Consider the following 16,314-nt stretch of genomic DNA (forward strand, 5'->3'; position numbering starts at 1 on the left):
CTGGAATACAGTCCAGCCACCTTCTTGCTGCATGGATCACAGGGAGTCATGAAACATGTACCACGTTATGAAAAGGCAAGTTTTGAGAACTAGAAAAGCAAAATAGTCACAATTTTGAGTGCTGTGAGGAAGATGGTGGAACATTTAAACAAAGATTAATAAAAAAAAAAAGTCTACCTAGTTCGTAGCAAGGCCTGAGGATGAGAATTAAATTTTCAACCATGAAAGGGATTTACCACCATGTAGGGACTGGGCTGTCTGCTGGGGAGCTGACATGAAAACCAATTCTATTGAGCATCTATACTTGGTAATTGCCAGGACACATGATAGAACAAAATAAAATACATCAATTCTTTTCTTTTGAGGGAAATGGCTTCTAAGGGGCAGCTTGATGTGAGGCCTTCTCCAATGGCCTTGCCTACTCAGCCACCCAGAGCTTGAAGGTCCTATCATATGAGCAAGTGGCTATGAGCTGCCCATCGGAAGAAATGTCCAGGCCCATCACTTTGCCTTCATGGCCTGCCAGAGTCTTCAGTGGGGACCAACCTGAGTGGGTCCAGATCTTGGCTGTGTTATCATAGGTGCCTGTGAGCAAGAAGTTCCCATGGATAGGCTTAAACTTGACCCCAGTCACTAAGTTCTGATGGGCGGGGATGGTATAGATGTAGCACCACTGTCGAAGGTCCCACACTGCAGGTGTTGTCACCCCTTCCAGTTGCAATGTGGTAGACACTGGAGGAGAAACTTATTCCATAGATTTCCTTGAGGTGACCTTCTAGGAACATGATGCAATGTCCTGTGCACAGGTCCAAACTCGACCAAAAGCATCTAGTCCCCCAGTGCCAGCCAAAGAGCCATCTTGATGGAAGGCAATGTCATATACACCCATGCTATGGCCTTCCTGGTGCAGGATCTCCTCTTGAGCCTCCAAATCCCATAAGTGCCATGAACGATCATAGCAGGTGGTGCCCAGGAAATGTCCCGATGGATACCACATTACTCGGGCCACCCGCACTGTATGGCCTTCAATATCTGCCACTGGTTCATCACTGTCAAGACTCCAAAGCTTCACAGAACCATCAGCAGCACAAGAAGCCAGGTTGACATCTTTTTGGTCCAATGAGACAGTGGACTTGGGATGAAATACGATTGCTCCTACGTTTGTATTATGGCCTCGAAGAGTGTGAAGGAGGTTACAATCAGGAACAGACCAGAGCTTGCAAAGCCCACTCTAACAAGCTGTGGCCAGCGTTTTGGAATTGGGACTAAAGTGACAGTAGGAGATAGGCCGATCATCCCCAATTTGGCTGCAGAAATTATTCGAAGACTGGAGGGATTTGTGCAGCTCTTACATCTGGGATATTTTAGTTGTCTCAGGAATCTCTTTATGGAGAGGGGCTTCTTCCAAGTGTTTCATTGCCCTAGGCAGTGAATAATTAGCAATCCACAGTCTAGCCACCTTCAGGCTGTTTGGTCCTTCATGGTACCAGGTTTGCTGATACTCTTCTTTGGACTTCTTACACTTTTCATCATCATTTTTTGTCTTTTTTAAGGCATCAGTACTGACCACTGAGAGAATATTTCTTAACCTTTCTCTTCTTTCAGCAGGGTCCTCTCCAAAAAGTGTAATGGGTTCCCCCAAGGCTCTGAGGCTTGACCTCTGAGTCATCTGTGGAAACGTTGATTTGTCAAGCTCACTTCCTTCTCTCAAATTCAGCCAACACTTCTGCCTGTCACTCACTGATGTGCTCTTCAATTTCAAATACTTCTCCAGAAGTTATATTAATATTTCCTGCTTCAATGCCTGCTTTAAGTCCTTCTTTTCCCAAAATCCCAGACTCTCCCTTGGCAAGGCGTTCCCTTTCCTTCTCTTCCAAACTTCCATAATAGATGAGTGGTTTCTTCACAATGGGAGCGACTAAGTCATCAGGTGCTTTAGTTTTGGTTGCCATGGAGGATGCTCGTGAAGAAGCCATGCCAAGCTCCGGGGCTGCGAAACCAGAGTGAAAGCCGTACTCTAAGTTTCAGACCTCTACAAGACATTTAGAGAGGAACTACTGCCAATGCTGTTTAAACTCTTCAATGAAATTGGAAGGTAAGCAATACTCGCGAATTCATTCCTGGAAGCAAGCATCACCTTGATCCCCAAAGCAGAGAAAGACCCAACCTAAAAAGAGAACTATAGGCCCATCTCACTAATGAACATAGATGTAAAAATCCTTAATAAAATACTGGCAAATAGAATGCAGAAGATCATCAAGGAGATCCTACACCCTGACCAAGTGGGATTCATCCCAGGGGTACAGGGATGGTTCAACGTACGCAAATCAATCAATGTAATACAGTATATCAATAGTGTATTACAAAAGGACAAAAACCATATAATCATTTCGATAGATACAGAAAAAGTATTTGACAAATCCAACATGCATTTGTGATAAAAACCCTACAAAAATTGGAATAGATGGTCTCTACCTCAATCTGATAAAAGCCATCTATGAAAAACCAGCAAACAATATCACACTAAATGGTCAAAAACTGAAATCCTTCACACAAAAATCAGGAACAAGACAAAGATGTCCACTACCACCATTCCTGTTCAATACAGTCTTTTTTTTTTTTTTTTTTTTTGATACTGGGATTGAACTCAGGACCTTGCGCTTGTGAGGCAGGCACCAGAACCTCTGAGCTAAATCCCTGGTCCTGTTCAATAATAGTCTTGGAAACATTAGCCATGGCAATTAGACAAGAGAAAGAAATAAAAGGAATAAAGATAGGTAATGAAGAAGTCAAATTGTCATTATTTGCAGATGACATGATACTGTATATAGAAGACCCCAAGAACTCCATCAAAAGTCTTCTAGACTTAATAACCAAATTCTGTTAAGTAGCTGGTTACAAGGTCAACACACAAAAATCAATACCTTTCCTCTACACGAACAACAGACTCACTGAGAGAGAAATAGGGCAAACAATTCCTTTCACAATAGCATCAAAAAATCTGAAATACCTAGGAACCAACCTAACAAAAGAAATCAAAGGCCTCTTCTCTGAAAACTATAGCACTCTGAAAAGAGAGATTAAAGATGATATCAGAAAATGGAAAGACATCCTTTGCTCCTGGGTAGGAAGGATCAACATAGTGAAAATGGCCATACTTCCAAAACTGATATATAGATTCAGTGGCATCCCAATTGAAATCCCAGCAGCATACTTCATGGACCTTGAGAAAACAATCCAAAAATTCATTTGGAACAAGAAGAGACCCAGAATAACAAAAGCAATTTTAGGTCACAGAGATGTGGCAGGGGGTATTACAACCCCCAACTTGGAACTGTACTACAAAGCTACTGTGATAAAAACAGCATGGTACTGGCAAAGAAACAGACCTGAGGACCAGTGGAACAGATTAGAAGATGCAGAAACAACTCCAGACACACTCAGCCACCTCATCTTTCACAAAGGAGCCAAACACCCTCACTGGAGGAAAGATAGCCTCTTTAATAAATGGTGCTGGAAAAGCTGGGTTTCAACTTGCCAAAGATTAAAACTAGACCTATATCTCTCACCATGGACTCAACTAAAGTTGAAATGGATTAAAGATCTAAACATTAAAACAGAAACACTGAACTGGCTGGAACAGAGAGGTTAGGTAGAACTCTTGAAGACATTGATGTAGGAAAAGATTTTATGAACAAAACCTGTCGCCTGTGAACTAGCACAATCAACAAGTGGGATCTCTTCTTATTAAAAAGCTTCTGCACAGCAAGAGGAACCACCAACAGAGTGAAGAGACAACCCACAATGTGGGAAAAAATCTTCACCTGCTGTTCCTCAATGGTCTACTATCTGGAATCTATATAGAACTTAAAAAGTCAGACCTCCCAAATTTAAAGACCCAATCCAAAAATGAGCATCTGAAATGAACAGACATTTCCCACACAAAGAAGTAGAAATAGCAAATAAACATATGAAAAATGTTCAACATCACTGGTCATTCGAGAAATGCAAATGAAAACAATGCTGTGATTCCACCTCACCCCAGAAAGAATGGCTGCTATCATGAAATCAATAACAAATGCTGGCAGGGCTCTGGGGAAAGAGGAACCCTGCTCCAGTGCTGGTGGGAGTGTAGACAGGTGCAACCACTGTGGAAATCAGTATGGAGATACCTCAAAGAACTAGGACTGAAAGTCCCATTGGACCCAGCTATTCCCCTCCTGGGTGTCTTCCCCAAAGAATTAAAAGAATCATACCACAGTGATATATGTGCACCTATGTTCATAGCAACACAGTAATAGCTAAAACTTGGAAACAGCCCAAATGCCCATCAGCTGGAGACTGGATTAAGAAAATGTCATTTTTTATAAAATGGAGTACTACTCAGCCATAAAAAATGAGAAATTAGACATATTTATAGCTAAATGGATGCACATTGAGGTGATACTCTTAAGTGAAATAAATAGGACACACATGTGTAAATACCGAATAATTTCTCTAGTATGAGAAACTGAAAGTGTAAATGAGGACTGAAAGGAATAGTGGATAATGTGAAATAGGATGAAGAGAGGCAAAGTGGAAGGGGAAGTAGGAGGGGCAGGGGAAAGGAAAGAAGGGAATGGAATAATATGACAAAATGAAAAAATGGAAGCAAAGTCTTTGTAAATAAGGAGGGATGGAGGGGTTGAAGGGAGGGGAGGGAAATGGGGAAAAATAAAAACCAATAGAGATTATATAAAGGTGCAAATTTCCAATGATGAATGTCATTATATTGTGTACCTAAAATGTACCAAGATTTATATTTTATGGATGTGTGTATTGGTCAGTTGTCTGTCACTGAGACAAAGTACCTGGCATATACAACTTAAAAGGAGGAGAAGGTGATTCCTTCCTATTGGTCCAAACTCCTTTCCATTTAAGAGTGAAAGAAGGTAAAGATGTTTACTGCTCTCTCTTCCTCATTGTTTACAGAATCCTCACATTCATCTCATTCAAATGAAGAGAAGGTTCCTCTGTTAAGCCCATTTCTAGTAAATTGCTTCAATTGTCCTTTCACAAAAATTAACTATGAATATAAAGAGAGAAACCTTTTTTCCCACTTCTCACTATCTGAGTGCATTAAGTGGAAACTTTAGCTGAATTACAGAAATTTTTCCTAATATGTAACAAAAAATTTTGAAGTAAAAATATATGTGCTAACAACAGATGAAAGAAAAAGGCTGAAGGCAGCGGAGTCAGGTGTAGAAGACAGGCACAGATGTGGCTGCCTGGCCCCTTCCTGGGGGTTAGTCACATCCTAGTGTCAGGTGGTGCAGCTCAGGAAGCTCAGCATGTTGGGTCTGGGCCCCAGGGCTGCTGCCTTCACTGACTGTCCTTCAGTTCATGAACTGCAGCTGTTATTGCATTGACTCTACAAAATGTTAGTAATAGGACCCTCATTGGCATGTCACTGTAAGGGTTCAGTGAGAGACTGTAAAACTATCTGTAGCCCCAAAGTAATAATAAATGTTAGCTTCTATGGCTAGTATTATTGTCCCAACCCCAGACATTGTTCTAGGCGCAAACAACACCAGATGTACTATTTAGGAAACTTTAATTTAGGATTGCTACAAGGTGAGAAGTTAGGCGTCATGTGTACTTCATGAATTCAGATGTTAGGTAACCCTGGTCTCTTCCTAAAAGAACCAAACCAAGAACTTCCTTCCTTGAAATTTCATCGTAATTTGAAAGTAAGTCTTAACGTCTTTCTCAAAAGCTTTATTTGACTCAGAGCCAGAGAAATTGGTGCCAACTCACTGCCTAAATCTCAGTCTACTTGGAAGGGCTGCCAATCAAAAATCGAGGGTTTTTGACTGGGAAGTCTTATTTTTGATAAAGTACAGAGGCAAGGAGTGATGAGTCTAGCTATCACTAGATGAGAAGAGTCATCTGAACTTGGTGTTGAAATCAGAAATGTGGGTGGCAAATTAGTTCAGGGAGGCAAAACAATGGGGAAGATTTTAGCAAGATTTCTAGGGAGATAGAGATGGGGAGGGGATTGGGTCCCTGGTGTGACCACTTACTGTAGTGGTTACCTGTTGGGCAGACATTTTATCAGTGAGTAGTAATGTTTCTAGTTGAGCTTCAGGCAAAAGAATATCTGGTAAAAGCTATATATTTTTTTTCTGTTCAGTAAGTAACAAGGCCTGTTTGTGTGTGTGTATGTATTTGTGTGTGTGTTTTCACTTATCTCTTGTTTGAGATCATTGTGAAATAATTGTAAAATATAAATAGAATATTAGCATCCTGAGTGTATTTGGTTGTTGAGAAATCTTTGGCTAGAGATGTGTAATTTCATAATCATAGTACTTATTAATAAGCTCTTTAGATGAAGAAGGAAATGTAATCTACTTCAACCTCTTCCACAAACTAAAACCACTCCCCCAACCCCTAATCTCCATGAGTATCCAGCTTCTATTGCTTATGATTTTTTAAAGATTGTTTTTAGAAGTTTCAGCCCAATTTCTGGTAAGTTTCAGTTCTAAGAAAGGTTTTCTTATATATGAGACAACTTATTTTTCCTGAAACTTGTAACCTTTTCTATTAATAGCTCTTTGTGATTCTGTTTGGTGATGATTTTTCTCTTCACTTTTGTGAGTCTAGAAGTGACTCCCCCCCCCATCATAGTAATAAACTACATAATCTCCAGAAACTGATATTCTTGCAATCTCTAAATTCCTCTTCACATAGTGTCTCAAGTAGTTCATTAGAATAGTTACTCAAAATTTAAAATACAATGTAGCCTTTTTCTAGAGAATATAAACTTCATAAGGGAAAAGGTCTGTTTTTCTTCCTGTATTCCTAGCACCCAGTACAGTACCTGACACATAATAATGGCAGTAGAAGGATATTTAAGAAGCATTGAATGAACATTTTGTAGGGCTGTCATCATGTATTTTCTATTCAGTATTTACCAGTAGCTTTCCTTTAAAGCCATCTGCTATTTGGATAGTCACTTTGTTCATCACTTTGGATAGTTCATTGTTCATTAGTACATGACTCTGGTAAGTATATCTCCTGTGGAGAGAAATATTATAACAAACTATTATGGCATTCAACACTTATATTCCAGTTACTCAACTAATCCACCCCACTGATAGAGTGAACTTTGAATTAAATGCTTTGAAGACTAAAGTCAAGTAAATCTTGATAAAAATCAAAGCCTACAGAAATCTTGTTTGACAGAAGGCATGAACAAAAATGCTAAAATTAATACTGTTTGGGAAAAACATTCCTCAGCAGACTAAAAGAAGAGTAATAGTTCAAGAGTATCAAAATGCCTATGTGATCAAAAGGCAGAAACAGCTTCTTTTTACTACTTCTTTTAATATTCCAGCACTCATAATATTCTGCCTACACGAGCACCTGCCATTGTGGTAACTCAGATTATTTGATCACTTTATCTCACCTAACCTCATACTTCCTGTGAGGTAGGTAGGTGCAGAGAGCTCTCAGTGCTGTTTTCAAGATGAAGCAAGTGAATTAGAGAGGCTGTTCATACACTCCAAGTTTCACAGAGGCCTGTGGAGGAAGTGAGGTTAAGAATTAGCAGTTAACTCCTGGTCAAAAAAATCAGTATCAGAGCTTGAACGGACACTGTAAGCCCCTGGGCCATCCTAGGCTTTCATAATAAGACATTATTGTGGTCATTTAACTCATTTCACCACCCACACAAATTTTAAGTAATTTTTAATCATTAAAGAAATATATACATACATGCACAAATGATACAGAATATTAAACTAAAAAAAGATTAAATGGGGAAAATTGAAAGCCTCTTCTCTAAAATCAGGAACAGGACAAGGATGTCCTCCATTACTACCACTCCTGTTTAAAAGAGTCCTCGACAGAGGAAAGGGCTTTTGGGCCACCTTCTATCCCGCTGCTCCTGGCCCAGAGGAAGGGGCTTCGGGGCCACCATCCCTCCCACCGCTCCTGGCCGAGAGGTAGGGGCTTCTGAGCCACCATCCCACTGCTCCTTGTCCAGAGGAAGGGGCTTCCCAGCCACCAACCCTCCTGCTGCTCCCAGCTCAAAGGAAAGGGCTTTTGGGTCACCATCCCTACTGCTGCTCCGGGCCCCTGTCCCACCTCTCCCAGCTCAGAGGAGGGAATCCGTGCAGGCAGCAACAGCACCCCGCCCCAGTCGAAATGAGAAAACACATAAATAAGTCTCAAAAACAGACTTCCAGATCACCTACAGCAACCCCAAAGGGAAATGAGATGGAACACTCTGATACTCAACCATCTGGACCCACTGAACTGGCAACAAAAGGGGATCTGGAAAAAATGAAATCAGAAATAATTTCTCAGATAACAGGAGGAATTGTGCCCCTAGTGCAAGATATGATTAATAAATCTAGAGAGAAGCTGAGGAACATGATGGAATCCCAACATAAGAAACAAATGGAATCCATAAAACAGATGCAAATAGATGTCCAGGACATGAAAAACTCCATTGAAAGTCTACACAGCAGAATGAGCCAATGTGAGGACAGAATTTCAGATATAGAAGATAAGATTGCAATTAGTGACCAGGAAAAGAAAAATTGCTTCAAAATTATAAGGGAACATGAGAAATCAATCCAGCAGCTGCTAGATGATGCAAAAAAGAATAACATAAGACTGATTAGGCTCAATGAAGAAACAGGAGAGAGTGCAGATGACATAAAAAAATCTCTTCACAGAAATAATGGCAGAAAACTTCCCAAGCAGGGGAAAAGAGCTTGACATACAGATAAGTGAGGCATATAGAACTCCAAATAGCCTTGATCAAAAAAAATCTACACATAGGCATATAATTGTTAAGATTCCAGAAACACACAGAAGAACAAAGTTCTCTAAGCAGTTGGAGAAAAGAAACAAATCATATACAAAGGAAAGCCCATCAGAATCACAGCAGACTTCTCAACACAAACCATCAAGGCAAGAAGAGCTTGGAGTGACATATTCCAAGCTCTAAAAGAAAACAGCCTCCAACACAGATTGATGTACCCTGCAAAACTATCTTTCAAAATGGATGGAGACATAAGATACTTTCATGACAAAGAGTGCCTTAGGAAATTCGTGACTACCAAACCAGCACTCCAAAGAATTTTACACAATATCCTAGGAACAGACATTGAGGATCACAACCCAGGAAGCAAAGCAGAATGAACCCATCTGGCATGACAAGAAATTAAATGTAAAGGGGGAGAACCCAACAAAAGAAAAAGTCATGGCAATGACAATTCAATATATTTCAGTAATAACCATCAATGTTAATGGCCTCAATTCACCAATCAAAAGATACAGACTGGCAGAATGGGTCAAGAAGCAAAATCCAACAATATTCTGCATACAAGAAACATACTTAATTCAAAAGGAAACTCATAGACTGAAAGTTCAAGGGTGGAAAACAATACTGCATGTGACAGGAACCCCCCAAAAAGCACGAGTAGCTATCTTCTTTGCAGATTAACTGGATCTCAAACCAACATTGATTAAGAGAGACAAAGAAGGACACTACATCCTTGTAAAGGGAAGAATCCAAGAGGAAGAGATGACAATCATAAATATCTATGCACCAAACACTAGCGCACCCAACTATATAATACAAATACTAATGGACATGAAAAGTCATATATGCACTAATACAATTGTAGTGGGGGACCTCAACACCCCACTGTCACAAAGAGATAGATCAACTAGACTAAAAATAAGTCATGAAATATTGGAACTCAATCAAACTCTTGAACAAATGAACTTGACAGATGTTTACAGAGTCTTCCACCCCACAAAATCAGAATACATATTCTTCTCAGCTGCACATGGGTCATTCTCAAAAATAGACCACATACTCACACATAGAACATGTTTAAGTAAGTGCAAAGGAATTGAAGTTATCCCCTGTATATTATCAGACCATAGTGTGATGAAATTGGAGATCCGTAGCAAAAGAAACTCAAAAAATTTCATAAACATGTGGAAATTGAACAACACACTTCTGAATAACCAATGGGTCACAGAGGAAATTAAAGAAGAAATCAGACAGTTCCTTCAATTAAATGACAATGACAATACAACATATCAGAATCTATGGGACACAATGAAAGGTGTCTTACGAGGGAAATTCATAGCAGTGAATACGCATATTAGGAAAACAGAACAAGCTCAATAAAACAACCTCATGGTGAACCTCAAGCTTCTAGAAAAAGAGAGCAGGACAACCCCAAAGCTCATACAAGGGAGGAAATTATAAAGATCAGAGGAGAAATCAATGCAATGGAGACAAAGAGAACAATACAAAAAAAATTAATGAAGCCAAGAGTTGGTTCTTCAAAAGAATCAACAGAATTGACAAACCTTTAGCCAACCTTGTCAGAAAAAGGAAAGAAAAGGCCCAAATCCATGCAATTAGGAATGAAAAGGGTGAAATTACAACAGACTCAGCAGAAATCCAGAGGATCATCAATACCTACTTCCAGAACCTATATGCTAATAAGATGGACAGTACAGAAGAAATGGACAGATTCCTAGATACATATGAATTACCAAAGTTGAAGGAAGAAGACCTAAAAATTCTGAACAACCCAATATCAACCAATGAAATTGAAAATGTAATAAAAAACTTATCAACTAAGAAAAGCCTGGGCCCTGATGGCTTCCCTGCTGAATTCTACAAGACATTTAGAGAGGAACTGCTGCCACTACTGTTTAAACTCTTCAATGAAATTGAAAAGGAAGCAACATTCCCAAATTCATTCCTGGAAGCAAGCATCACCTTGATCCCCACAGCAGAGAAAGACTCAACTGAAAAAGAGAACTATAGGCCAATCTCACCAATGAACATAGATGCAAAAATCCTTAATAAGATAATGGCAAACAGAATGCAGAAGATCATCAAGAAGATCATACACCCTGATCAAGTGGGATTCATCCCAGGGATGCAGGGATGGTTCAATATACGCAAATCAACCAAAGTAATACACTATATCAATAGAGCCAAGGACAAAAACCATATGATTCTCTCCACAGATGCAGAGAAAGCATTTGAGAAAATCCAACATGCATTTATGATAAAAACCCTACAAAAAATTGGAATAGATGGTCTCTACCTCAAACTGATAGAAGCCATCTATGAAAAACCAACAGCCAATATCATACTAAATGGTCAAAAACTGAAATCCTTCACACTAAAATCAGGAACAAGACAAGGATGTCCACTATCACCACTCTTGTTCAATATAGTTCTGGAAACATTAGCCACAGCAATTAGACAAGAGAAAGAAATAAAAGGAATAAAGATAGGTAATGAAGAAGTCAAATTGTCATTATTTGAAGATGACATGATACTCTATATAGAAGACCCCAAGAACTCCACCAAAAGTCTTCTAGACTTAATAACCAAATTCAGTCAAGTAGCTGGTTACAAGGTCAACACACAAAAATCAATAGCTTTCCTCTACACCAATGACAGATTCACTGAGAGAGAAATAGGTCAAATAATTCCTTTCACAATAGCATCCAAAAAACTGAAATACCTAGGAATCATCCTAACAAAAGAAATCAAAGACCTCTTCTCTGAAAACTATGGCACTCTGAAAAGAGAGATTGAAGATGATAATAGAAAATGGACAGATATCCCCTGCTCCTGGGTAGGAAGGATTAATATAGTGAAAATGGCCATACTTCCAAAACTGCTATATAGATTTAATACAATTCCAATTGAGATCCCAGCAGCATACTTCATAGACCTTGAGAAAACAATCCAAAAATTCATTTGGAACAAGAAGAGACCCAGAATAGCAAAAGCAATTCTAGGTAACAGAGACATGGCAGGGGGTATCACAATCCCCAACCTGCAACTCTACTACAAAGCTATTGTGATAAAAACAGCATGGTACTAGCAAAGAGACAGACTTGAGGACCAGTGGAACAGATTAGAAGATGCAGAAACAATGACAGACACACTCAGCCACCTCATCTTCGATAAAGGAGCCAAACACCCTCACTGGAGGAAAGATAGCCTCTTTAATAAATGGTGCTGGAAAAATTGGGCTTCAACTTGCCAAAGATTAAAACCAGACCTATATCTCTCACCATGCGCTAAACTAAAATCAAAATGGATTAAAGATCTAAATATTAAGATAGATACCCTGAACCAGTGGGAACAGAGGTTAGGTAGAAACCTTGAAGACATCGGTGTAGGAAAAGATTTTATGAACAAAACCTCACTTGCCCATGAACTAGCACAAACTATCAACAAGTGGGATCTCTTCTTATTAAAAGGCTTCTGTACAGCAAGAGAAACCACCAGCAGTGTGAAGAGACAATCCACAATGTGGGAAAAAATCTTCACCTGCTCTTCCTCAGACAAAGGTCTACTATCTAGAATCTATAAAGAACTTCAAAAGATTAGACCTCCCAAATTTAAAGACCCAATGCAAAAATGGACATCTGAAAATGAACAGACATTTCTCAGACAAAGAAGTAGAAATAGCAAATAAATACATGAAAAAATGTTCAACATCACTGGTCATTGGAGAGATGCAAATGAAAACAACGCTGAGATTCCACTTCACTCCAGAAAGAATGGCTGCTATCAGGAAATCAACCAATAACAAATGCTGGTGGGGCTGTGGGGAAAGAGGAACCCTGCTCCACTGCTGGTGGGAGTGTAGGCTGGTGCAAGCACTGTGGAAATCAGTATGGTGATACCTCAAAGAACTAGGACTGGAAGTCCCATTTGACCCCGCTATTCCACTGCTGGGGATCTTCCCCAAGGAATTAAAAGAATCATACCACAGTGATATATGTGCACCCATGTTCACAGCAGCACAGTTTGTAATAGCTAAAACTTGGAAACAGCCCAAATGCCCATCAACTGGAGACTGGATAAAGAAAATATGGTTTTTTTATAAAATGGAGTACTACTCAGCCATAAAACATGAGAAATTAGAGACATTTATAGCTAAGTGGATGCACATTGAGGTGATACTCTTAAGTGAAAGAAATAGGACACACATGTGTAAATACTGAATAGTTTCTCTGGTGTGAGAAACTGAAAGTGTAAATAATGACTAAATGTATATAATAGGTAATGTGAAATAGGAAGAAAAGGGGCAAAGGGGAAGGAAGTGGGAGGGCTAGGGGAAAGGATAGAAGGGAATGGGATTAATATGAGAAAATGGAAAAATAGGAACAAAATCTTAGAAAATAGGGAGGAATGGAGAGGTTGAAGGGAGGGCTGGGCAAGGGTGAAAAATAAGAACCAAGAGAGACTATGTAATGGTACAAATTTCCAATGATGAATGTCATTATATTGTATACCTAAAATGTACCAATGATTAGAATGAATAATCGATAATGCAAAATAGGAAGAACAGGTCCAAAGGGGTAGAGGTAGTGGGAGGGGCAGGGGAAAGGAAAGAAGGGAAAGGAAAAATGCTAAGAAATGGAAAAAATGGAAATAAAGTCTTTGTAAATAGGGAAGGGTGGGCTAGGAATGGGGAAAAAATAAGAACCAAGATGCATTATGTAAAGGTACAATTCCCAGTGAGAAATGTAATTGTGTTGTATACCTAAAATGTACCAATAAAAAACATTAACCAGAGCAATCAAGAAAAATAAAAGGGATATGTAAAGGAAAGGATGAAGTTAAAGTATTATTTGCAAACAACACGACCTTTTACTTACAAGGCCCTCCAAACAACACTCCACCAAAAGACTCCTAAAATTAACCAAATTCAGTAATGCAGCAGGATACAAAATGAATGCACAAAATTCAATAACATTCCTGTACACCAATAATGAACTCACTGAAAAAGAAGTTAGGAAAAAATATCATTCACAATAGCATGAAAAATTAAACACTGGGGAATTAATTAACCAAGAAAAAAAAGAGCTCTATGATGAAAACTACATTACTCTGAAAAAGAAAATTGCAGAGGATATCAGAAAATGAAAAGATATCCCCTGGATATCCTGGATAGGCAGAGCCAATATAATCAAAGTGGCTGTATCAAAGGCCAGGGATTTAGCTCAGCGCTTTCACCACCTGCTGCGCAAGCGCAAGGACCTGAGTTCGATCCCTGGTACCAAGAAAAAAAAAAAAAGGCTATAGTTCCAAAACTGATACACAGGTTTAATGCAATTTCAATCAAAATACCAATGGCATTTCTCAAAGATGTAGAGAAAAAAATCCCAAAATTCATATGGAACAAGAAACCCAGAATAGGTTTTGCTAATCCCAGACTTGAAGTTATACTAAAAGCTATGGTGATTAATACAGCATGATACCAGCACAAAAAAGGGCATGTAGATCAATGGAATAGAAGAGAAGAAGCATGGGCTGGGAATTTAGCTCAGTGTTTCCACCGTCTGCCTCAAAAGCAGAAGGTCCTGAGTTCAATCCCCAGTACCTGCCTCCCCCTCCAAATAAAAGAGAAGAAGCATAAACAACCCAGGCACATTCAGCTATTTGATCTTTGACAAAGGTAAAAAACATAACACTAGAGGAAAGATAGCCTCTTTAATAAATGGTGCTGGGAAAGTTGGATATTCACGTGCAGAAGATTGAGTGTAGACCCATATATCTCATCATGTACTAAACTAAAATCAAAATCAATCAAAGATCTAAATGTTAAAACACAAACACTTAATCTGTTGGAAGATAAAATAAGCACCACTCTGAAGAAAAAGACATTGGCAAGGACTTTTTCAGCAGAACCCCAATGGCACAAGAAATAATGCCGAGACTCAACAAATGGGACCATATCAAATTAAGGATCTTCTGCACAGCAAAAGAAGCAACAGAGTGAAGAGACAACCTACCGAACGGGAAAAAAAAAATTTACCCACTATTCCTTGGATAGAGGACTAACATCTACAGTATATAAAGAACTGAAAAAAATAGACTCCCCAAAATAAAGACCCCATCAAAATATGGGAAACTGGAGTGAATAGACCTTTTCAGAATTACAGAGGCCAGTAAATACATGAAAAAATGTTCAACATTGCTGGACATTAGAGAACTGCAAATGAAAACAACATTGAGATTCCATCTTACTCCAGAAAGAATGACTATCATCAAGAAATCTAATAATAGGGGGCCGGGGATTTAATCAGTGGTTTCACCGCCTGCTGTGCAAGCGCAAGGACCTGAGTTTGATCCCCGGTACCAAAAAAAAAAAAAAGAAATCTAATAATAGCATGCTGAGGAGGATGTGGGGAAAAAGGAACTCTTCTCCTTTGTTGGTGGGAAAGCAAACTAGTTCAACCACTCTATAAATCAGTGCGGAGATTCCTCAAAAAACTAAAAATAGAAATTCCATTTGACTCAGCTGTCCCCCTCCCAGGTATCTTCCCACAAGAGTTAAAATCATCATGTGGCAGGAATACATGTTTACCCATGTTCATAGCAGCATGGTTTATAATGGCTAGATCTTAGAACCAGCCTATATATCAACAGATGAATGGATAAGGAAAATGTGGTATTTATACACAAAGAGTACTACTGTGCCATAAAAAAAAAAGATAAACTTGAGGCACTGAACTCAACTTGAGAACAAACATAATGTTAAATGAAATAAATCAGACATACAAGATTAAATATCACATGGTTTCTTTTGTATGAAAAACGATATATATATATATATATATATATGAAAATAGAAGATAGACAATACAAAGTAGGGTGAATATCTCAAATAATTCTTTAAATTGCCGATTCTCTTGTTTCAAAAATATTTTAATGTATATGCTAATTCATTTATACTCTAGTTTCTCTTAGTTCATTGAAAAGAAAGTTTTATGCTATTATCTGTTTCTTCTTTGCAAGAGAATTTTTTTTGTTTATGCCTCATACTCTGAATAACTATTTTGAAGAAATGATACACAGTATATTAACTATTGTTTTGCATATTGTATGAAATTTTTATTTTTTATAAAATAAACAATTAAAAAAGCATATTACTCCCTCCCCTCATTCCAGGACCACTTTTCAAAAAGGTTATTACCCAGATGTTAAAAACTGTTAACAGTCTTTATATTTCCAAAATTTTTCTGTATATTTAAGTGTGTGCATGTGTATATACATAGAGGCTATCATGTTCCAGCTCCTATTAAACAGGTACCCTTGGGCATGTGATAGTCATTTCAAACTTTACTGTTCTCTCCCAGTGCTGATCCTTTCATGATTTTTTAATCCAGTAAATACTAACTCCATCCTTCCAGTTGGTCAGATCAAAAACTTTGAAGTCATGTTTGAGCCCTCTCTTTCCTGAATACAGTGTGTAA

General features: G+C 38.6%; 1 pseudogene; it reads right to left on the minus strand.

Annotated features, from left to right (window-relative positions):
* Nucleotides 1–334: 334 nt before the first annotated feature.
* Nucleotides 335–2,009, minus strand: LOC101714100 (U4/U6 small nuclear ribonucleoprotein Prp4 pseudogene; annotated as a pseudogene).
* Nucleotides 2,010–16,314: the final 14,305 nt, after the last annotated feature.

Source organism: Heterocephalus glaber, unplaced genomic scaffold (genome assembly GCF_053883595.1).
Source record: "Heterocephalus glaber isolate CG9 unplaced genomic scaffold, H.glaber_assembly_v1.0 deba00001497, whole genome shotgun sequence".
Lineage (NCBI taxonomy): Eukaryota > Metazoa > Chordata > Mammalia > Rodentia > Bathyergidae > Heterocephalus > Heterocephalus glaber.